The sequence below is a fragment of the Mya arenaria genome, chromosome 14 (assembly GCF_026914265.1).
Source record: "Mya arenaria isolate MELC-2E11 chromosome 14, ASM2691426v1".
NCBI lineage: Eukaryota > Metazoa > Mollusca > Bivalvia > Myida > Myidae > Mya > Mya arenaria.
In genome coordinates, this window is record NC_069135.1 from 14,679,514 (window position 1) to 14,706,081 (window position 26,568).

A 26,568-nucleotide genomic window follows, 5' to 3' on the forward strand; every position below is an offset into this window, starting at 1 on the left:
GTATCTCGCTTAAACGACTGAGTAACTCGTTTGAACGCCTTACGTATCTCGCTTAAACGACTTAGTAACTCGTTTGAACGCCTTACGTATCTCGCTTAAACGACTTAGTAACTCGTTTGAACGACTTACGAAACACGTTAAAAATGATGAAGAAACTCATTCAATCGACTTACATATCTCGTTAAAGTGATTAAGTATCTCATTTAAACGACTTACCAATGTCGTTAAATGACGAATTTATCATGTTTAAATGACATGTTGACCAATCAAAATTGCATAAAAATACCCATGATTTCGAACTATTGTAAACATTGATTAACCGCGAGATGATGTTATTTCGCTATTTTTAGACAATTCTGATCTGTCAGTTATGTTGTTTTAACGAGAAATATAAGTAGTTTAAACAAGAAACGCAGTCGTTTAAACGAGTTACTTAGTCGTTTAATGAGTAAGTTAGTCGTTATACAAGTTTCTAGGTCGATGTTATTAAATACGTGAGTCGTTTAAACGAGAAAAAACAGCACATATTTCACCTCTAAGCCACCGAATTAGTTATGACAAATGCTTTGCTTTATTGAATGCACCATATGTGTAAGATTTGTAAGTCTCATTATCTAATTAGTCAATTCAGATTCTAAACATGGCACGGAAAGCAACACATGTTCATTTACATTGTGTTTTTAATTCTATATTCTACCATTTCGATTTAGTTTGTAAAGGTGTGGTGCCTTTATTGAAAAATAGTTCTCTTTAAAAAATGCTAAAAGCAACATGCAGAAACCCGTTAAGAAGAAAAAAGCAGACGTTGTTCATAAATAATAAATAACTACGTAAGAGAAAACAACGTTCAAGTGTATTAAACAATATAAGACGAATACGTTCCAAGTCGAGAAACTACGAAGGAGGATCGATACTTTGATAAAAAGATAATGTTTATATTGTTGTGAAAGGTGTTGCTTCTTTTCTGGAATCTTTGATATTTAACATAAGCAAAATGTATAAATATAAAAACGATCTACGTACAACATTTGATCCCGATACGCTTATAATCACAGCCCCGGAGCAACTGAATGTCAATACGACGTTCAAGGTTGTCATACAGTAGCACTTTGCCCTCGATTGAGATGGTATCGCCGCTCAATGCAACGCCTCTTCCTACTATGCTCTATCAAATATGGAAACAATGTTCTGCATTACTGGGCTAATCTCTAGCGCGCATAAAACGTTCATTATGTAGTTAAGTTCATATTTATATCCTATAACTCTATAGTGGCGAAATCTAATATCGAATACGTGTTCTGGGAGGTACAGAAGATTAGGGACTATAAGGATCCAACCAATTTTCTGGTATAGAATAACCGTTTAGGCGTTTCATAAACGTCAACGAAAATTGGTTCCGCCCTCCGCGCTATGTCGTCGAACAACAGCTGCAGATCGTATTCCGCGCATATTTCCTTATTGGTTGCATTATGGATTAAGTCCGCCATGACGCCATGGGAGAATGGATACCTGAAAAAAATTGGACCATAAAAACAATTTAAACTGGATTCACTTTTGCTTTTTTTTGCGTATCCAGACAAAGATATTGTTGTCCATTGTGTTTGCGTATCTTCTAATAGATAATGCTCAATTTTCACAGTTAACTTCAAGCAATATTGTGAAATACATTAGAAGAAAAAGACACCGTTTGGACTCCCCGTTAAACATCAAGTTTTCCGAGTAATTTTGTCAACATCGTTTACATAAGCACAATACTTATGTGAGAAACTACAGAAACAAGCTCAGTAGCAAAAGGTTAAAACATAAACCCCGTTTAATGGCACTGGGTAAACACCGAAGACAGAACACAAAACAAAAAATCACAAACAAGAAACATGGAAGAACAACACAAAACTCCACAAACAGCACAGTGCATACATACTATATCAAAACTAGGTATGTTTATCAAGGCTTGTAAGGTACCGCCTTGGAACGGTCAGTCAAATGCAAATTAACTGGGGGTTTAAACCAGTTTATGTGCACAAACCCCACTCTTATCCAAACAATCCTAAATAAAGAAAAAAACGTAAAAGGTAAATCTTATCAAAGAATGCATTAACTTGAGGAAACTAAATAATAAAACAAATTATAATAAACTTATAGGTAAACCCCAAGTACTTCAATGATTAGAGATCCCAACTCTATCTGCAGACGGAGGAATATAATTCAGAGCAAATGCAAAATATTTTCAAAGATACGATGCAGTCATTGTTTGAAACTATGAGCATCACACAAAGTCTGCCTTATAAAATAAAAGATTTAAAACTATGTGATCATACAGTTTTATAATAAAAAGCATCATTGTACTAAAACTGCGAACAAATAAAGATAGTTTTATTAAAAATAAAAGCTACATGCATGTGCCCTGGATATCTATTTAATACTTTGAGCTTGAAATCAACTGTGTGACATATCATTTAAACATGAGTAAACTGATACATTTACCAATTCTGTTTTGGAACACCTAAAATGAGTGTACGGATCATTTGGCTGTACTGTTCTGATATAATACCAATCCAAATAAATTCATAGGTAATTGAACGCTTTGCAAATTAACAGATGATTTTTATTCAAAACCATTTTCATTTATAGCATGAAAATGAAAACGCAATTCGACTCAAACTAACATTAACAATTACATCTACACACGCTATATGCGTCGGCCATTGACTGAACTCAAGAGGAAGTACAACACAATTGACGTCAGGAAATTAAGTGCGATTCATATTTTAGATGATAATTATATCAATCATTTTCTCTCTTCCGGAACTAAAGGATGTGCATGAAAGGTCGTAATTCTTTATGGGAATAGAGACTTCGCAGCAACAGTGTGCAGTGTTTTATCCTGTTTATTATATATTTCATATTTATCGAAAATAATTCGCAAAGCCTCCAAGGCCGATGCTCATGTCTGTGGCATATTTCGATTGTTAATTCTACAGTATGGCCTGTTCCACCTTAATTATGGAATGGCATAATTCAAAGTTGTAATACAACTTTGTTATCTATCCGTGTCTTCTTTATTGAAATCAAAACCATTATTTCCGATCTGGATGCGTTTATTTTTGATAATGCATTTTTATTACAGTTTTTTAATGAAGGTAGGTAAAAGTTGAAATGTCTTGACCTTATATGTCAAATTATATTTTGCATAGTTTAACTTTAGTATATAATAATTTTAGGATCTGACACGAGTTATCATTTAATACAAGATTTTATTCAACGAGTTGATGAAATTTGTTAGTAAGCGAGCCTCTGGAGAGCTTACCAACAGCTTTCATTGATGAGATTAATAAAAATATTGTATAAAATGATAACGAGTGTCAGATCTTTTTATCACATGCTTAAAAGGGTGTTTTCATTACCAATTTAGTTCCACTTTCTGAAGCCATTGTTTGACAGTCAAAGTACGCAGAGTGGAATGTCAACGATGCGCCATATAAATAGTTCCAAATGAAAATGACAAAAATAGCAAGCAGTTATCAAGTTTAAATTCTGAAAAAGCGCACAAATATATAAATATCCAATATGTTCACAATTTGATGAAGTCACACTGAGAACACATGCATTTAGGCGGTGCATGTGACCTACAAAGGTCTGTCAAGTTTTACTGTGTGCACGGATTTAAAAGTAATTCGCTGTCGCTTTCTACGATGATTGCAGGATTTTCTTAGTGTACATGGAGTTTTACAGCATGCAGATGATTACGACGAAGCCTTACTCTGTACTGCATGGATGTTGATGTTGAACAAGTTCCACCAAGAATGTTTCCAGAGAACATGATGTTCTAGCCGTCATGGGGTGTGTAAGGAGAAGCCTGTGCTGCGGAATTCGTATTTGTGTTTTTGGTAACCGACAACTGATTTCATCCACTGCATAACCCCGTAATGAGCCCCACACGAGAGACGAAGCGTCTAACGCAGCTAGGAATTTCAGGACGACGCTTGTCAGCAGATGGGAAGGCAGAACAATTTTAACTCGATAAAAATATTTTTTTGATATTTTAAATTAAAAAGTTATCATAATCGGGTAAGTTTATGTTTTAAATAACAAATTCACTTACCTTTTTAACGAATATATATACATAATGAATATTCTCATTGCAGAGTTTGATTTATACATGAATTTTAACGAAAATCGTAAAAGACAGGGTATACCTTGATGTATCTTACATGTACACTGTGTATCAAAACATTAACATGCGAAACAGTGGACAATATACAGCTATGTTACAAAGTCGATAGACTTGTATTGTTATACATTGCAAATATTATTGCGAGTTTACAATCGCAGTAAAACTGCTTTGGCCTGAATGGCAAAAATACATGAGATAATCTTCATGTTTACATGGTTTTATGCATCATGGCGGATGGTCAAAATATTGACATCGCAACATTGCATAAGGCTGCCAGTGATTCAATAATGAATACACAAACGTTAAAAGCATTAAAAATATTTTCCTTATAACTAGGGATTAAAAGATTTACACTGCTGTCTAAATGACAGATAATCCAGTTCTAGTCAAGAAAGGCACATGTATGCTAATTTTAACGATCGTTTCGCTTGAAGGATTAGAAGTTTTACATATGCCCTAATAGGCCATCGCACAAAACGTTTACAAACTTAGAGCCGACAAATTTTACTGGAACTGAGCGAAAACATGGAAAAATATCACCATCGCATCATCTGGGGCGGAGATTAAGACTTCAATGCACAACATGCAAAAGGAAGTAGATGATCACAAGAGGAAAAAATATGATCGAGACGATGAAAAAAGTACTCAGAGGTCTTCTAAAATATTATGCGTTGAAATTGACTAGGAATCCGACTCAGATGACGAACTGAACTAGTTCCTGGACAATGATAAAATTGTAACGGAAGAAAGGGATTGTGAGTTAATGGACGATCTGGACAGTTTATGTACTAAATCAACCGAAACTGGAGAGCCCATTAACTCGAAAATGGCAGAAATAGTAAACAAGTCAATAAAACATAAGGCAGCCGAAGACAAAATTAAGAACGTTTTTAACTATAACAAAAGACCTGAAAATGTCGAATATCTACAGATCCCAAAAATTGATGATTTTTCATGGTGACAAATGAGCCCTAGCCCCAAGCAGATTGACTTTGTCCTGCAAAATTCTCACAATATTATTACCTAAATTACGGTAACTATTGTAAAAGCACTAGAACGTGTTCAGTCATCCAAGGACAAAGAACTGAAGGAACATTTATCCGATGCCTCCAAACTGGCCACCAATGGCATCAGGAAAACCATTGATTACAGAAGGGAAATAATCAAAAGACAAATCCAAGCAAAATTTAAGCATTTGGCAAACCAAGAAGCATCAGCTGAAAAAAACTATTTGACAAAATTCCAGAAGCCATTAAACAACCGAAAAAAACAAAAGTTATCATAAACCAAAATTTCAACACTCGCCCTTTTAAAGGCCGGCGGCAGCAAGGGGCGAATCATCAACATCAGAGATGGAACCCATCGTTCACTAACAGGAAAACGAACACCTTGCAATACAAAGGGATGTTCAACAAGATACAACAGAAACAGTTCAAAAATAAATATAAGTGTAATCGCATGTTTTTTAAAGAACACAAAAGAAAATTTTAAAACAGGGGAAACGAAACTAGCTCTTATTAAAATGCATAGAAACAAATTACACATGATAGATCGACAATTAAAACAATTATGTATTTTCAAGCTTGAAGTAAACAGATCGCCTGTTCAAATAAATTCACCAATACCATACAAGTTTATTCCTCAAGAACGAAACGAAATCAACACAGAAATTTAGAAGTTCATATCACAGAATGTTCTAGAAGAGGTTGAAAACGCACAAGAGGATGGAGAGTTTATATCAAACATTTTTTATAGGTCAAAACAAATAATAAGATAAGAATCATCCTCAGCTTGAAACGAATTAACCAAAATTTTACCAATAAAATACATTTCAAAATGGAAACATTGTCAACAGCAATTGTAGCCATCAGAAAAAAACTGTTGGTTTGCCTCTGTTGATCTGACTGATGCATTTTACTCCATAGCAGTCTGTGAAGAAGATAGGAAATTCATGCGGTGTGTGTTCAATGGTAGAAAATACCAATCATGCACTCTAGTAATGGGATTATTAAGCAGCCCAAGAGTTTTCTCAAAAATCCTAAAACCTGCATTTGCATCATTGAGGTCAAAAGGGCATGTGAGTTCCGCTTATATAGACAACTCATGTTTACAAGGTCAAACAAAAGAACAATGTGCGCAAAATGTTATTGACACGATAACATTATTTGACGAGTGAGGTCTAACTATCAACATTGAGAAATCTGTACTTGAGCCATGTAAACAAATCACTTTCGTACGATTAATATAATATTCATTAACTATGACAGTAGAGCTAACAGCTACAAGAAAAGCTGAAATTGAACTTATGTGCAAAAATATGCATGAAGCTATTAGAACAGATGTAAGAAAAATTGCACAACTCATTGGGAAACTAGTTGCGGCTATACCAGGTGTAGAATATGCACCCTTTCTCATAAACTCATTAGAGAAAGCAAAAGATTCAGAACTGAAAAAAAATAACGGAAATTTCAATAGTTTTATGAACGTTCCGGCTTCAATACACACCACCCTGGAATGGTGGATTGACAATGTCCAATTTTCCCACAAAAACATTTCTCATGGCAAACCAGAAGTAATAATTTACAGTGATGCATCAAAAACAGGGTGGGTTGGATTTGATAAGACAGGAAACTGGGGGAACAAGATTTAAATATTAACATTTTAGAATTGAAAGCATGTCAATTAACAGTTATGGCATTCTGTGGCAATTTAACTGGCAAACATGTAAAGCTATTCATGGACAACACTAACCGTGTAACCTATTTACAGAACTTTGGTCGTGGAACAGATAAACTGAATGAGTTGTCTAGAGAAATATGTCTGTAGTGTTTAAAAAGGAAAATCCATTTAACCTGTGCACATGTTCCTGGTTTTGAAAATCGCCAAGTTGATGAAACAATAATACGATTTTAAGGTGGATGTGTTTGCTTCAAGATTAATCAAAAAGCTAGATCGGTATATATCACGGTTTCCAGACCACATGACATTTGCAATTTATGCCTTTACCGTAAATTAGAACAATTCTGTGTACTACATGTTTCCTTCTCTCAGTGTATTACCACGGGTCTTACAAAAGATAGTAGAAGACAAAGCAGATGGCGTTCTGGTCTGTCCTATATGGCTGACTCAACCGTGGTGGCCAAATCTCACCCAACTCATCAGCCGTCGATGTCATCTTCCATTAACACGAACAATTCTGGCTCTACTGCACGATCATAAAAAATCATCCACTTCCAAAAATGAGATTAGGAGTTTTTCGGTTATCCGGAAATTCCAACTAAACAACAATTTCCAAGTTAAGCTTTATTGGTGTTGAGTACGTTTGTGGTAAAAACTGAAAATACACAAATACAGAAATATACCACATGGGTTACATTTTGAGCAAAATATATATAAAAAATATACTTTTATAATATGTAGTTCAAAAACTAAATTACCAAAAAGATAAAACATTGAATAATTCTAGTTAATATCAACTTAGTTCTATACGCATTGTACATGCCACTAAAATACTTGAAATCTTGGTGTGAACAATTTGGGTACGAAATCAGAAATCAGTCTTATCAGATTTTACTTTAAATACAGAAGAATTCTTAATAAAACACACATTTTTATGATAGCTGGATAGTAAAGAAATAAGAATATATACACCAATGTGCTCGTCAGGCTTTAAATACAGTCTAAACTTCAAAAAAATCAGCAGAGAACGGCATGTTCGCCGTCCACAAAACTTAAAGTGTCAGAATGGAAAGATCGTTATTATCAAGGTTACATTCCACTAATTTTCGTTAGCGGAGACGGGGGAGCAACACAATGATGGATATATTATCAGATGGATTCATCACTGTGGACAGGATATAAATCCCACTAGACCCAATATAAAGCATGTGTTGAATTTTTTGTCATCACTACTCAATAATGGCTTACGCTATAGTGCACTTAACACAGCAAGAAGTGCAATAAGTGTATTTGTTCGTCTTTGCAGTAATATAGAACTTTTTGCAAGATTTATGAAAGGGTATTTTTATACCAGACCTGCTTTTCAAAAATATAATAATACAGGGAATGCCAATGTACATTATCTTAAAACGGACACTCTTCTGCTCAGATAAACAAACTAAAACAGTCTCCCTAAGCCAACTACTAAAACAGTTTAGGCCAGGGAAACATTGAAAGCAAATTGTTTTGCAAAGATACACAGGAAAAAGAAACATTTGGTGAAAATAGTCGTAGCATCTTCTGGGATTGACCCCTAATTTAAGCCACAAGATCTGCATCCACATCCGAAGCAACTGGAAAGGGCAGGCTGGTTACATGCCAGACCATTTCAAAAGTGTTACCTTATAGATCTGGAAAATTCTAATACAGGTGATTTCCAACATGCAGTTTAATGTGATGAGTAATTAACTGCGTTATGTAAATAAATGCACATAGAAACAGTTAATGATGTTTATTGTTTCTTCAATACCGGAGTTGATTTGCAGAAAATTCACTAAAATCTCGTGTGGGGCTCATTAAGGGGTTATGCAGTGGATGAAATTGATAGAATAACCGAGACTTACCTTCGTAGAGAGAAGTTGAAGATTGATTCGAATTCCATCTCTGCATACCCCTTAAGAGCACAACACGCCCAACCAACTCCGCTCTTTTTTGTCTTTGATTTTCTATAAATTAACATTTAGCAAAAAATTTCGCAAGCGATTTCTTTGCTTTCAGTAAAGCCTGAAAATCCTAGCTGCGGTAGCTGCGTCGTCTCTCGTGTTGGGCTCTTAAGGGCTTTGCAGTGATAAAATTCCAATCAACCTTCAACTTCCCCTGGCAAGCAAATGGCATTGATTACATATTGCCTGTGTTTGTTAAGATGGAGATATTTGAAATGTCCTTGGGTTGTAAGTCACTAATGTGGCTGTATTTGTTGACTGGCTGGGTATTTCTGTGACTAGTGATCTGCATTATCTGGTTGGCGGAACACTGTTATCAGAAAGATTTTGAACAAGATGCTTTCTGGCACTATGATTCTTTAGCCATTCGTCTCCCGGAAGTCCTACATATTCGTTATTGAGGTAAGTATTTGTTGGCGCTTAAACCATTTTGTTTACAAACAATGCGGAGGGATACCTAGGTTGTGTGCGATTAGTCTAGCCAATAGAAATGTCTGATATGTTATTCTACACACGTGTAAGATTAAAATATTCGTAATGGGTATACTACACAAAAAACAAGTTTTAGCATGTGATAAAAGAACTTTCGCAACTGGTGAATCATATTTGTTCTTGGATCATTGAAATCAACACATTTTCTGATTCTTTTATGGCGAACTATTTGCGCATCTTTTTTCTAAATACCGACTTTTTTGCATACCCAATGACGAAGACTGTCATCCCCCCCCAGACTTGTTGAGAAGTTGAGAGTTTTTCAAGATTACCTTTGTTGAATATATTATTTACATAATGCATGTATTCGATTCAGCTTCATGAACACGTTGTTAAAATATTATGACCGTTTTAATTGTTAGTTCGGAGTTTTTGAAATTATTTTAATCATTGTTGTAATATTAATTTATCATTTTTGACATTATTTGCTGATTTAAAGGTGAGAAAGGCCGGATTTTATCAACTAGAAATCATAACAGTTCGTTTTAAAGGGGCACTATATCAGTTTCACTTATAAATTTCAAAATATCTCAAAAAATATTAGTGATAGTTTAGCTCTGTTTTAACATAGGAATGTGGGGCCACGTAGCTATTAGATGAAAACCTCATTTATAAAAGCACATATTCTATTTACTGTACATACAATCATATGCTTTCGTTTTTTTATGTGTTGTTTCAATAAAATTAAAAAAAAAAAAACAACATAATAATGCGTGATAATTATTAAATAAAACAATTGTTTGCATCTACCAAGTGTTAACCTAAATTGTGCCCATATAAAAGTATTGCTCCTATTTTTTTATAATTTCCCTATTCAGTTTGCAGTAAAAGTTTCAAATCGAATTATGGATTCGCTATTCACATTTTGTTTAAGAAACTGTTACAAGCTTTGGTTACCAATTAATATCAGTTTTACTCAAGAAAGCATTTGTGTTGTATGCATATGTAAACTGTGCGCACCTAGAGCTAGTGACTATTTCTTATAGAAACAAATAACGTTAATAATATTGAAACTAAATATTAATTAGGGATGAAAGTAGAAATTTACATGTATATTGTTGGTAATAATAACACAGTAAAAAGTCAGCTTAGTGCCAATTTTATCTATTTCAAGATATTCACTACACCGTTGGGCTTCGGATGCATTCATTATTTAAAAGCCACTCATTAGGGCATTTAAGGAAAGTAGATCATTTACATTCGTCTTTCCAGCGAGACATTGCACGTCTGTGGGATTGGCAGTTCAACCAAATTGACTTTGACCAAAGGTGCTGAATTATGCATTGAAATTGCGTTCTATAACAACTTTTAAAGTGATACGTGAACTTTCAAAACGCAATGTTTAAGATTGAATTTACAATTTATATGTCTATAATTTATAGATAAAGAATAAACTTATAGCCAAGAGAAACACGCTAAACATTTTAATTTTTGTCCATGAGTTGTGTGAGGAAGCAATGTCTTATGGGTCGCACCGAATGGTACAACTTTACAGGTTGAGCAGTGTCCAAATTAGCATCAATGATTAAAATACTTTAAATGCCTTCATATTTATTAACGGATAAACTACCTTTAAATGTGTACATATGTACGGAAGAATGATCTACCTTTAAACGTGGATTGTATTAACGAATAAACTACCTTTAAATGTGTACATATGTATGGACGAATAATCTACCTTTAAACGTGGATTGTATTGACGAATAAACTACCTTTAAATGTTTACATATGTATTGACGAATGATCTACCCTTTAAACGTGGATTGTATTGACGAAAAAACTACCTTTAAATGTTTACATATGTATTGACGAATGATCTACCCTTTAAACGTGGATTGTATTGACGAAAACACTACCTTTAAATGTTTACATATGTATTGACGAATGATCTACCCTTTAAACGTGGATTGTATTGACGAATAAACTACCTTTAAATGTGTACTTATGTATTGACGAATGATCTACCCTTTTAACTAGGATTGTATTGACGAATAAACTACCTTTAAATGTGTACATATGTATGGACGAATGATCTACCTTTAAATGGGATTGTATGGACGAATGATCTACCTTTAAACGTGGATTGTATTGAAGAATTAAATACAGTCAAAGGTGTACATCTTATGTATGGAAGTCGTGGTGATACTTTTCGAGGTTTTTCCCCAAACATTTGATTTAAAAAACAACACATCTGTGCATCGAATGAATTACTCTCAATTAGCACAAATAATTGATGTAAATGTTATGCTTATAAGGATACAAGTAGTTTGAATTATTAAACTTGAGCGTATTTGGCGAACATACAAATGACGATGGAATGATGATACAAGACACATACTACATTTCCATGTACAAAAATACCCCACACATAGACTACAATCAAGTATACCAAAGGCACAGTCAAGATGGGCGTGTATAATTAACCCACGACTTAGACGAGATGTTTGCATGTACGTAAAATTAAGACCCCTTCTGCATTGTCGCGCATGAGAAATCCCAATACATCAGGACTAATCCTACATTATCAGTCTGCACGTGTTTAATTGAATGGTTTTACTACATTTCTTGCTTCTTGTACCATTCTTTGGTGTATAAATACGCATTACGACGACAATGGCGTTTATGTTATCTTACGTGTAGTTGCAATAAGATTCACTTTTGCTGACTTCCAGTGTCAGGTATAAGCGTGGCTTTGTTTCAGGAAATAGAATAAAACATAGGATTATTAATGGTATTAACATGCCCCTTTTCTGGAAAGGAAACTCGCTTTTAGTGAATAATACAATATTTTTAACGATTCGAGTATTAATTTATCTCCTTTATGTAGTGATCTCTTTGTTCAGAAATTAGGTTGTAATAAGTGTGGAATTATCACAGTTATAAGAAGCAATAAAATGTTCCACAAAACCAGTAAAGAACATATCAAACTATAAATTACTAGGCCATTTCTTCAACTATTTTTGAGAACTCAATTGACTATTTGGGAAATTTCCCACAATGACTAAAACTAATTATCTTTATTACTTTAACGATATGAATAGTTGTTGTCATTAATTGACAAAAAGAAAATGTTCGCCGAATTTGGCATCTGAAAAGGACGTGCGAGACACAATTTCGAAGAGAGGGGATCCCAACGTACGCCCTGATAACGATAAACTCAATAAATTCATTCTTTAGATTATATTTTTATCTATCATCGGCACTGTTCCTCAATGTTAGGGTGTACATGAAAGGTTGAATGTCTCGTTGTGCCTCGTCATTTTCTGCCTTAACGACTGCCGTTAGCAGTGCTTTTTCTATACATTTCTAAATGCAGTTTTAAATACACAAAGAGCGATGTTTAAACTTGGCATGTCGCATTACTGTATTGCCTAAGGACCTCTGAGCTTGATAGCTAATCTTTATACGGTATGTGTTTGTATCCTTTGATCTGCTTCTTAATGAAAGGTTGTACATGAAGGGTGGACAAAAGTTGTGGCTATCTTGCCGAATTTACGACTTTTTTGAATATACGTATATGGCGTCATTAAAACATGGCAGTTTTTGTATGTTTATCTTCATACATTACAGGATGGAAGATACTTTGTAATAAATAAGAGCTGCATGTCCAAGAAAAAATACATTCACATATTGATCAGAACTTCTTGTGACTGTCTTTATAAATGAAAAGTTACTCATATGATTTAAACAGACCGTCCGCACTGAAACATTTAACATTATTTTATAGTTTTCATTTTTGTTCTGGGCATAAGGATAATGTTTCAAATCGGACTTATTTTAACATTTGTAATGTTGCCAACACAACAGTGACCTGTTTAAAAGTGGGTACGCAAGCTTTACCGCCAGAGAAGTCATGGTATAATATTCATTCTCTGCCGTATGTCCACTGCAATAACACGAACAATTAATTAGCAAAGAAAACCAAATACAGCAAAGCGTAACAGAATCAAGGTATCATCTCTTGTATGGATCGAAAACAAACATCTACATAAATATCCAAATCCGTTTATCATCTGAGAACGTTAAGACGTCACGAAATGTTTCTGGTCTATTTCAAATTAATCTTCATACTCGATCTCCAGCCCATAGAGGTTTCCTTTCATGAACGCAATACCTTCCGATATACAGACAATCCCCGTATTGTCAACCTGGCAGTTTACGAGGCAAAATATCAGCCTAAAGATAATGAAGATTCGGAAATCTGCAAATACGCCATTGAGTATCGTTTACAGTATTGTTATACCGTTCGTTTAGTCCAGATGAATGATTTTTAGACTGTCGGCTGCAAGCCGGCAGTCTTTAGAGAGCGGTATTTCAGAAACGCGACTAGTCGCCTGACACGACATATTGAACATGAATATATTAATACACACCACCTGCGTAGCAACAGAACTACTTACGTGAATGCGGGGCGTCAAGTACTTGCTTATGTGTATTTAACGCGTTATTGCCTTTTTTATGACGAACATTGCGTGTTACTCTTAGTATAGTTGTACTTGCAATTTGGTGAGTTTTATTGAACAAAGTAATGAAAAATAATGATAGTATAGCATTTACATACGAAGTCATTTTACCCTACAATCAATAGTAAGCTACACCACATGTTTGCACCACGTGTGACGTCACACATATCCCGGCATTCAAGACTGACCCGGCAAACCCCGGCAAAGAACATATTTTATGAATGAAAGCTATTAAGAAATAAATCATACACGGTTAAAGAGTTCATATCATGTAATATTTTGTTAAATAGCTTTTATGTTTCAAATGATTTATTTTCAGCAGCAATCGAACTATTGTATTTGTTTGAGTAAGTTATTCGGATTATCACAGTGTGTCAACGTTATGCCTATTGTTATTTTGCACTATAGGGTGTAGTTTTTAAAGTCATACACAATATGGCGGCGATTATGCGGAAATAAAATTGAATGTTACTTCGAACACGTTCCTCTACAAAATAACCGACCTGTATTTAGTGTAATTGCTTCAACATCAATCGAAAAAAAATGGCATCAATGTATGCGTCTAAAGATGTTAAATTTAGATGGAGACAATCCAGAAATGAGCTGCCAGGAAGTGATCGATTTCGGACACGAAGGTACATGTACATTAGTCTGAAATAATAGACGTCTTATACGGGATTCTTCCAATCCCTAACGTCTAAACGGGTTTGTGCAAAAAGCGGGAGAGTTTGAAACATATTGAAATTATATTAAATGAAGTATTTTATGGTTGAAATAGATAATAAAGGTTTATATTCATATTTTACCATGGAAGTGGAAAGCTATTTTGCAAAAAAAAGCATTTAATGCATTAAAACACAGTTTTTACTTTTCCATTGAAGTAAAGTTGACTGACACAGACAACAATTATGCCAAGCGGAACAACTTGACCCAATCGCAATAACTAGGCCACCTTCGACAAGCTTCGAGATAATACAATCATAACAACTCGGCCATAGCCGAACAATGGGAACACCTAGGCCAGTATCCAACAGGAATTGACTATCTCGAAGCTTACAGAAGATGGCGAGTTGTTACAATTGATGGCCGAAATGTTCCGATTGTTGTAAAATTGTGAACTGCAGCCTTGCAGGTGCCCTTCATGTATATATTGTTATGTTTTGACAGAATGAAATGAAGAAAAAAACATCAAACTCATAATTATTTGCTGGATATTACGTTTTGGTTACGGAATTAATATAAAATAACATTATCTGGTAATATTTCTTGTTTTTATGAAATGTAATAGACGCAATATGCTTTAACCCCGGAATCCCGATCGGAATAACTACCCACTTGTCGTACAAAACAATTTGCACGTGAAGGATTTGTTGTATCAAAAATCTTTAAAAAAATCTGTCAACGTACAATTATTTGGACTGGAAGGTACATCTAGCTGATCTACATCTCTTAGTCTAAATATTTGTACATTGACGGACTCTTTTAACGATTCCAAAAAAAATAAATATACATATATATACATCATATAAATATGGCAAATCCTTCACTACAACATCTTCATGTTACTTTCAATTCAGAGTTGATTATTCACTAAATTTATTTCGCATTTTTAATTGTTGTTTAACCTGAAACGTCTCAACCATCAAAAAAGAACATATGTGCTTCAATAGTCTAAAAACATAGACGTGTTATATGGGATTCTTGCAATCCCTTACGTCTAATCGGGTTTGTGCAAAACAGATGGGGGGGTGGTGTTGAAAGATAAGTATTATATGTTTGATATAGATAGGTTTATATTCGTATTTTAGTTATAACCATTTAAAGTGCAAAGCTTTTTTTCACAAAACAAGCATTTAATGCATTTAAACACAACCATTTTACCTAGCATAACAACTGGACCATCTCAGGTTAACTTCCAGATAGACCAGTCACCTTTTGTATATATAATTTTCACAACTTGGCCATGGCCAAAAGGCTACGCAGCCTTGCAGGTGCTCTTAATGTATAACAGTTTATATCATTATGTTTTGACAGTATGAAATGAAGGAAAACACTCATCAAAATCATAATAATTTGTCGCATTTTTCATTTTATTTTTTGTGTACATAACTCATATTTTAGATAATTATCTGACCAGAATCCCAATCGGAATGGCTACCCACTTTTGGTACAAAAAAAATGTATGTGAAGGATATGCCATTTCAAAATTTGTAAAAAGATCAGTCAAGTTACTATTATTTGGACTAGTGCTTCAAGTGTTTGATTTATTTTCTTTATAATGTATAATGCACCTGTCAATTGTAGAGCCAAGCTGGGTAATGCCTAAAAATCAGTTTCCCGGTTAGCTCAGTGTGACAGATCTCCATGCAAGTGTTCACATGGTCGTGGGTTCAAGCACCATACCAGTAGCATCTTTTCTCACAGGTTTACTTTAGAACCCATCATTAAATATTATAGGCCATGTTCTTTTGTAAACTTTCAGATTGAGAAGTGCCTGGATACAAGGCTAGTATTGTTAACATCATCTGATACAATCAACTGGAACAAAGCTGAAATGGCTGCCTGACCTGACTTAAAAATCGGATGGCAATACATCAGACTAGAAGATTATTAGTATTGAGATGGACAAAATGTAACCTGAGCCTACCAAGCTGACAGATTGCACAAGAAACACATAAATGCAGGTATTTGCTGAGATATTGTAATTATTTTTTTAAACTTCTCATTCATTAAGGAAGTTCAGTTGAAACAGAGTTGGCAAAAAAATGAACTAAGGTATATACATTTTGAATCCTAATTTTTAAATGAGAACTTTACTGGCCAGCACAGATTGGTAAAATGCTAGTCTACCAATATAAATGTGCCTGGCTCGAATCAGTAAAGCTGATGAATGTACTGGTTGTGTAGCCAGGATGTGAATAGGTCTGCACTTGGCTGATACTGCATATCACATTAAATGTTTAAGCTGCACTCTCACAGATTGTCTGTTTTACTAACTCTTTTTTTATTTCTTGATCTTGTAATGAATTATTTTATGCGAATTTCTGAACACTGGTCATAACAGACAACTGGAAAAAGTAGATCGCTGCTTTCTTATATTAATTCAGTCAAAAAAGACAACTGAAAATATTGGAATGCTGATTTCTTATTTTAATACGGTTAAAAGATGATGTTCTATGCCAAAAATCTCATTATTAGTAAAGCGTTTGTAATGCTTTTAACCATAAAACAATAGGTTACAAATGTAAATATAAAAAAACATGATCATATCTTTTGTCAGCAGTATTATATCATCAGTTTTCATACTGCTTTTCATTAGCTTATTTCAAGCCAAAAAATAAAAGAAGTTGTCAAAACATTCAATCTGTGACTGAGAGTGCAGCACTCTCACAGATTGAACGTTTTGACTACTTTATTTATTTTTTTGTCTTGGAATGGGCCAATTTATGTGAAAATGCATGTTAACCATTCATATAAGATTGCTGACAATAAATTAGTCAGAAAATGTTTATATTTAAGTTCAAAATGTTTTATGCATTTTTCTTAAATCGTTAGTAACGCTTTAAGCCATAAAACCTTAGTTTACGACCTGAAATATGGAAGTCTGCAATCTAATATTTTGTCAGTAGTCTTATATCACTGGTTTGCAGATATTTACGCATAAAATAGGTCATTCCAAGACAAAAAATACAAAGGTTGTAAAAACAGTAAATCTGTGAGAGTGCAGCTTTAAATGACTAAATGTTTTGATTTGGCTCAATTCTCACCTAAAATCTTATAGTTTTGTTGCACCTAAATGGTTTGTTTTTAACAACATTACACTTGCATATGTATAAATTTGTTCTTAAATTTGTAATTGAGATTGGAAGATTCATTCTCTGGAAAGTAGAAAAGGGCATGTTACATACTGTTATCACTGCCATGACAGAAACGATATTGAGGAGCTGGTCCACCTGTAGGAAGAATTGCGCTATTGGTTGGAGCAGCACTATTCCCCAGCCATACACCAGCACTTAGTTTGTCATAGGGAGCATTTCTGAGCAGTTATGGAGACCACTAACTATGCAGGTATGTCATAATCAAAATCTTGGTTTATATAAATTTTTATAATTTAGCATATGTTGAGAAGAAATTTATTTCTAGATTGAAGGCACACACTATAATTTGATGCCCAAACATATATTTCTTATTTTAATGCGTTATCATGTCTAACTCATTTGACTTAAATGATCAAAGCAAAAGAAATGCAATTGATTAATCTGCAGATATGCAAATGTAAGCTTTTTAACTGGGGAAATTGTTGCCACTTGCCTATTTATTAAAGAACATATTTATAATTAATAATGTTTAATCTGTACACAAATCATATGCCTTCTTTGTTTTAACCATCAATGTCAAAGAATCCAGCATGATAATGGATTAAATTGAAAATAATGCATTATTTTATATGAACCCTTTAAAACAAAGACATTTCCTAAATCCAATAAAATATAATTGAATATTGATGCAGAGTTCAGTGAGAATATAACTTTTTTTTGCAGTTGTTGTAGTGAAACTTGCACCAGTGTGTTTTCTGTGGAAATAAAGAGACAGTGTCCGGCAATGAATACCCAACTCAAGATCTGACCCTGTAAGGCCAATATGAAATAACTGTGTGGAAAAATGGGAAAAACCTGCAGTCAGGAATGCACGGAAATCATCAAAAGAACAGTGTTAAATTAATCTTGAATAAATTTACATTTATTTTGTTTGACATATTTATTCATGGTGCAGTGAAAACATGTTGTTTTTCCTCATGGTTATTTAAATTTAGAATTGATAGGAGGGAACATCACTATGTAGTTTCATGTTCATAGTCAGATCAAAACCCATGTACATGTATAAATGAGCATTCGAAAATATCAAAATGGAACTTGTTGTATGTAGTGTAAGTTAATTAACATAATAAACAAAAATATTTAATAATTTTCAATTTATTATGCCCCCTTCAAAGAAGAAGAGTATATTGCACATGTTGGCTGCTACGTCCGTCTGTCTGACAGTAGACCAAAGCTTTTCCGGGCGATAACTCTACAATTCCTAGACCTATTGTCAAACTTGACATGAAAGTTTGGTTTGAACAGTAGATGACGCCTTTTGATTTTAGGGGTAATAGGAAGGTGTCAAAGCATGTCTGACTGATAAGTTGACAATGCCTGCACCTATGGCCCTGAAACTCAACATGGAGGCTAAGCCTGACTATTAGATGATCCTATTGATTTTCTAGATACCTTATAACCACAGCCCCGGAGACAAGAATGCGACGTTCAATGTTGGCATACAGTACCACTTTACCCCTGATTGAGATGATATCGCTGCTCAATGCAACGCTTCTTCTTACCATGCTCTGTCAAATATGCAAACAATGTTCTGCGCTGATTTATGTTAATCTCTAGCGCGCATAAAAGTTTACCGTGTAGTCGAGTTCATGTTCAAATCCTATAACTCGATTATGGCAAAAGCTAATCTCAAATACGTTGTCTTGACAGTACAGGATATTCTATTTGGGCCAAATCGGGACTTTAAGGATCCAAGCAGACGCGTTTGCTGATTCAAAATAACTCTGTTAAGATCCATGTTTAGCCTTTTGTGACTTTGAGCATTCACTAGACGTGAACTAACATTGTTTCCGGCAGCCCGATATGTCGTCGATGAACATCTGCAGATCCTACCCGCCGCATACTCACCAGCGGTTGCATTATGGCTGTATTCCGTTATGATGTCATCAAGACTTAAGGGTTAGTGTTCGAATGTAATAGTGAAATAGATGGAAGATACTGGAATTCCTTGTCTATTCCAGGGGCGAAATTAAATAACCAACTTAGAATAAACTTAAGGTCAAGATTATAATCTAATTTTTGACTGGCCTGCATATTAAGCTGACCAACAGGCCGAAAGGAATCACTGAGGCATGTCTAAGAATGAAGATAAGATTAATACTGATCTTGAATACTGGCCCGTGAATATAAGATGAGGTGATGAAACACATGTGGATACGAGGATGTATCGTTATGGTAACGTAGCTCTTTGCCAATATTCCGTAAGGTAATTTAACGTGTTCGGAGTAAAGAACCGATAGACGGGATACGACCTTCCTGGATTACATCCGGTACTGAGTACACCAATATACAAGGACATTACTGGATTCCGCCACATTCTGCAGCTGAAGCAAACATTCTATCATTAGGCTTTCGGGTCGTTATATTCTTTAGTTATTTTTAAAGCTCTTTGAAGGGGCTGTACTCCGTATGATGAAATAGCGAAAAGAAAAGAAAATTGTCGAAAACTGACATAAACTTGGTATCGATGTGTACAATGCATTGAAACTTACTAACTGAAGTACCACATAGTTTACAATAAATTTATTTTTCGCAGTTTGTTTCGTATTTTTCTATTAAAAAAGATTACTAGGTATGTCTACCTAGTAGAATTCATTCCTTATGCGTGATTGCCTTGTCGATGTTATCACGTGATATTACCAAGTTAGGTATATAGCTTAAATATTCCAACTGTTTAGGGTAAGCCTTCGTAGCACAGTGGATACAACATTGGACGCAATTTTGGCGACATCTGTTCGAACCCGATCTCAGAATCGATTTTGTTTTTACATTTTGGTATTTTTTTACAATTATGATATCAAAGAGTAAAACAATTTATTAAATAATTGTCCTGAGATTTATTACAGAAAAAAAATTTTTTGGTGTCAATCTGAACACCAGAACATTTCTTAGAGAATGGTTGCTTGCAGAAGATAAGACCATAAATAAGTTCAAAATGCCACATGATTGCTTTCTATCTTTTGCGATTTTGCAAGTATATTGTTGGTCATTCTGTATGCGTATTTTCCAATCTACACAGTAACCTTCAAGAAATATTGTCGAATAACAGAGAAAAAGACACCGATTGAACTGGATATACATAGACTTTGTTTTTACAGTCTTTATGTGAAGAGTGTAATGTTGATAAATTTGCTAGGTTACATGTAGAAATAAATATTTCTAGAGACAATAATGATTTAGATGTTAACCTTCAGTCATTAACAGATATTATGGACAATATATGTAGTCCTTTGTTTAAAAAAAATATCGGCAAAAGTAAAAATAAAAATATTATTTTAAATGATGTAAAAAAGATGCAGACTATTTTGATGAAGGCTGCAAAGACTTGAAAAAAAGGTATTATAAATGCTTGAATAATTTTAGACAACTTTCTAGTGATGAAAATAGAATAAATATTGTGCAGGCTAGAAGTAACTTTAAAAAAACAATCAGAAAAAAGAAATTTTTGTATGATAAATCACAATCACATAAATTGGAATCAATGAGATTTTGTAATGCTAAGTTGTATTGGAAGATGTTAAAAGGTCACAGAGTACAAAAAACATGCTCACTAACATCAAATGATTTTATTGAGTACTTTAAGTCCATAAATGATCCTGAATCTGTATTTTATCAGCCGGATGAAGATGTGTTGCATTTTAATGAAAGGTATTTAGAAGGTGAGTTAAATATTATGTTCCAGGAATTAAATGTCCCTTTTACGGTTGTAGAAGTTAGAAAAGCTTGTAAAAAACTTAATAATGGTAAAGCCAGTGGGCCAGATTATTTTATAAATTAGTTCTACAAATCTGGATGTCATAATGAAGCATTTTGTAATGTTTTATGTGCAATGTTTAATAAGTTATTTGATTGTGGTTATTACCCAGACAAATGGTCAGAAGGATTTATTATACCACTACATAAGAAAGGGGCTGTAAATGAACCAAGTAATTATAGGGGTATAACTTTGTTAAGCTCGGTGGGAAAATTGTTTACAAAAATATTGAATACTAGACTTAGTGAATGGGAAGAAAATTATCATGTGTATATTGAGGCCCAGGCTGGTTTTAGGCAAAAGATGGGCACTATTGATAATATATTTGTATTACATAGTATAATCACATGTTTACTTGATAGCAATAAGAAATTATATGCAGCATTTGTTGACTTTTCAAAAGCTTTTGATTATGTTGTTAGAGATATACTCTGGTATAAATTGATAAAACTTGGTGTTAGGGGAAAGATGTTAGATATTATACGTTCTATGTATATGAATGTTAAGTCAAAAGTGAAATATAACAATGAATTAAGTAATGATTTTTCATGTTTATTAGGGGTACGCCAAGGAGAATCTCTATCTCCGTTTTTATTCGCAATGTATCTTAATGATATAGAAGAGTATTTATGTACTAATAACTATCAAGGTATTGATTTTGATGTGTTTAAAATATTTATATTACTCTATGCTGATGATATAGTTTTGCTATCTGATACAGAGGCAGGATTACAAGAAGGGTTGTTATTATTAGAAAATTATTGTGAAAGATGGAAATTAAGTGTGAATCCAGAAAAAAACGAAGGTTATGGTGTTTAGAAAAGGAGGAAGATTAAGTAGAAATGTAAAATTTATGTATAAGGGTAGAGAATTAGACATAGTGGATAGATTTACTTACCTTGTTATAGTTTTCACACCTGGAGGTTCCTTTTCAAAAACCTTTGATGCTTTGTCAGGACAAGCACTTAAGGCGGGTTTTAGGCTTAAAAGTTGTATATCTAAATATCCTTGCATTTCAATCAAGCATAGATTGGATCTTTTCGATAAACTTATTTATCCAGCCTTGAGTTACGGATCGGAAATATGGGGTCTTAGTAACAGTCTTCAAATTGAACGAATACACTTACGTTTTTGTAAAGAATTGTTAGGAGTGCGATTACAGACCCAAAACAATTTTGTTTATGGTGAACTTGGGAGAACCTCATTATTATGTAAAAGGTCGATTAATGTCATAAGATATTGGTTAAAAATTGTAACAATGGACACTGTAAAATATGTTAAACTTATGTATGATAAACTTTGTATGCACATTTCAAGTCCTGGGCTTACAATGTAAGACAGTTGTTACAAGCATTAGGTTTTAATGATGTATGGCTTAGTCAAGGTGTTGGTGACATAAATTTGTTTCTAAATATGTTTAAAAGAAGGGCTACTGATAATTATATACAAATTTGGCAGTCTGAGCTCAGAGAGTCTAGTAGAGCTCGAAATTACGTGCATGTGTCGTTTTTTGAATTACAACCCTATTTGTGTAATGTAAATATAACAAAATATAGATATGCATTGTCTAGGTTAAGAATGTCAAGTCATATGTTGAGCATCGAAACAGGTAGATGGCATAAACCAACAGCAATACCTTATAATGAAAGAACATGCTTATTTTGTAACACTCTTGAAGACGAATACCACTTTTTACTTGAATGTCAATTGTATGCTGAACTACGAGAAATGTATATCAAACCATATTACTTTAAAAGACGGAATATGTTTAAGTTTATTGAGTTGATGACCTCTCAGAAAGCTGTTGTGAATAGAAATTTAGCGATGTATGTGTATAAAGCGTTTGAATTACGAAAAACGTTTCATATGTATTATGAGTAAAAAACATATCCTCTTCGCTGTTAATACATCATGTCTTACGACCTATGACTTATTTTGCAATTAATGTACGTTTTATAATATGTATACTCATGGACATATTGTCTATTGTATTATGAAATAAAACTACATTAAATGCTTTTACTTTGCACACACCTGAATAACGTATTTTAAACGAAGTAAACACATTCACATACCAATACTGTTTTGCAACACCTAAATTGAGTGTAAAGAACGTTTGCCTGTTCTGTTCTGATACAATAAGGTTCACATGTACTCCGAGGTAATGGAACGCTATGTAAATCAGGCATTTTATTCTTTTTAAACTATTCTCATTTAACGCAGAAAATTAATATTCAACTGGACTCAAACTTACAATTACAATTACATCTATATCGGTAATTTGTGTCGGCATTGACTGAATTAAAGAACACGTAAGACACCCTTGACGTCTGGGAACCAGTGCATTACATACTTTAGATGATAATTATATCGATCCTTCTCTCTTTTCCGCAACTATAGGATGTGCATGAAAGGTCGAAATTCTCTATGGGACTATACAGCTGATTTAAAAGCAACTGTTTGCAGTGTTTATCCTGTGTATATCATATTTATAGAAAATAATTTTCAAAGCCCCTAAGGTTAATGCTCATGCATGTAGCATTTTTTCATTGTTAATTCTATAGTATGGCCTGTTCCACCTACATCATGGAATAGTATATTTTAAATTTGTTATTCAACTTTGTAACCTATCCAGGTAAAAACGCCTTCTATTCAGAGATTATGCTCTTAGTTCTTCTTCGCATCAAGAAGCTTTCTGTTATGTTGTTAGTTTGCATCAATTATTCAGTGGTCACAATTCAGGGCATTGTTTATGTAGAAACTGGCTCATTTCTACCAGGTTTTTACTCCTGTTTTCCCACTCATATTCCCAGTGAGACCATACACGTTTGGGGAATGGGAGTTATGACGAAGAGAATTACTCATTATTGGTGATCGGGATGCATTATTCATTGAGAAGGCATTTTTATTACATTTGTTAAAGTGAAAATTCAATTGCTAGACCTCATTTGTCAAAATATATTAAATGTTTCATTTCACTCAAGATAATGACATTACAATTTGAAATTTGAAGCCCGTGAAAACATATTTTTTCTTAGATCATTGAAATTAACACATGTTTTATTCTTCTATGATGAATAAATTCTAATTCATTTTCTAAATACCGACTTCTTTGCATATTCCTTTGCATGGCCAGTAGGACGCCCCTCATGCACAGGTTTGATAGCCAATGACGTGATTGTCATTTCTACGCCGGCTTATGGGGCATCAGGTCAACAACACCGTTTATCATTCACTCATGCTTCATTTTAACCATTGTATAAATATTTTTTATTAGTGCATTTATGTTCCAAAAAATAAAAGTGAATGTGCTAAACAAACTAAATTGAACAGCGTATGAATACATGCGACCAAATTACCGTGGTGGCTATTTAATGAATGAACTATTTGAAAGGTAAAACATGTAAACAAAACAAATGTGGATTCACAGCTGATTGATGAAATATAATTTGTTTCGAGTTTTTTATAATGTTACTCAATCACTTTTACTATTATAGAATAGTCTGATAGACGGGTTACATTCCAGCTAAATAGTGAAGACAACTTTACATAGTCTACATGTAACTTATGTGCGATCATTAATTAAAGGGTTCTTTAAATTGTAAATCAGTTTATCGTTTTGTGATTTTTCCGGGAAGTTCGTCAGATAGTTTGAAATGCGAGTATATTAAATGCATGGTTTTACATAGAATTTATGTCCGAGCATTTGTTTTTGTTTGTTTAGGTTTTGTGTTAAAGCAAGTATATGAGCATTCTGCTTCCTGGACACGTTTTAAAATAGCATGACCGTATCTAATGTTTATGTAAGTTTTGATCATTTAAAAAAAAGTAATTACCATAAATTTATTATTTTTGACATTTCAAAAGTGGGATTTTCAGTTTTGATCAACGAGAAATAGCTCTATGGGGAATCTTCATCTTATCGCACCGAAAAGTACATCTTTACAGATCGAAAAGTGTCAGCATTAGCATCTGCAATGAAGTATTTGGAAGAATAAAAAACATTAAAGGTGAACAAAGTATGTAAGAGTAAATTACCTTAAACACGTGACATCGCTTGAATAAGGATTGATATTCATCGGAGTTTTTGTTTATTCCCCAAACATTGGATTTAAATGACATTCGTGCATCGATGGTTGACAATTAGTGTGTTTTTTCCGGATTATGGAATTTCGAAACCTTGCTTTATTTCTCTCTATCAACAAACGAACACCTCTTATAAAAATCGGGAAGTATAATTTTTGATTGCGAACGACAAGAGGATCAATTAAACTTTGAACCAACATTTAAGCTGCTAAGTCGTAGACAAGATATTCGCGTGTAAGAAATCGCAAGTAAACACTAAACATGGCCAACATGTACGCATTTAAGTCAACGCCAGACACAATCGGAATGTATGCGTGTAATCAACTGCAGACACAGACGAGATGTCCACGTGTAAGTGAACTCAAAACTCAGAGGGGGAATACACGTGTAAGTTGACTCTAGACACAGACGAGATGTACGCGTGTAAGTAAGTTCCAGACAGAGACGAGATAAACGCGTGAAAGTAAATTCCAGACACAGACGAGATTAACGTGTGTAGGTGCACTCGACACACAGACGGGATGTATGCGTGTAAGTGGACTCAAAACTCAGACGAGGTGAACACGTGTAAGTACACTCTAGACACAGACGCAATGTACGCATGTTAGTAAACGCCAGACACGGACGGGATGTACGCATGTTAGTAATCGCCAGACACGGACGGGATGTACGCGTGTAAGTAAACTCAAAACACAGAGGAAATGTATGCATGTAAATAAACTCCAGACACAGACGGGATGTACGCTGATTATTCAACTCCAGACAAAGACGAGTTGTACACGTGTTAGTGATCTCTAGACGCAGATGGGATGTACGTGTGTAAGTGAATTCCAGACACAGACGAAATGTACGCATGTTAGTGATCTCTAGACACAGATGGGATGTACGTGTGTAAGTGAATTCCAGACACAGACGAAATGTACGCATGTAAGTGATCTCTAGACACAGATGGGATGTACGTGTGTAAGTGAATTCCAGAAACAGACGAAATGTACGCATGTAAGTGATCTCTAGACACAGATGGGATGTACGTGTGTAAGTGAATTCCAGACACAGACGA

General features: G+C 34.1%; 2 pseudogenes; one reads left to right on the forward strand and one right to left on the reverse strand.

Annotated features, from left to right (window-relative positions):
• LOC128215863 (uncharacterized) overlaps nt 1-7,349 on the reverse strand; it is a 43,957-nt pseudogene extending 36,608 nt beyond the window's left edge.
• A 14,926-nt stretch (nt 7,350-22,275) lies between these two features.
• On the forward strand, nt 22,276-23,435 carry LOC128215864 (uncharacterized; annotated as a pseudogene).
• The last annotated feature ends 3,133 nt before the right edge of the window (nt 23,436-26,568 follow it).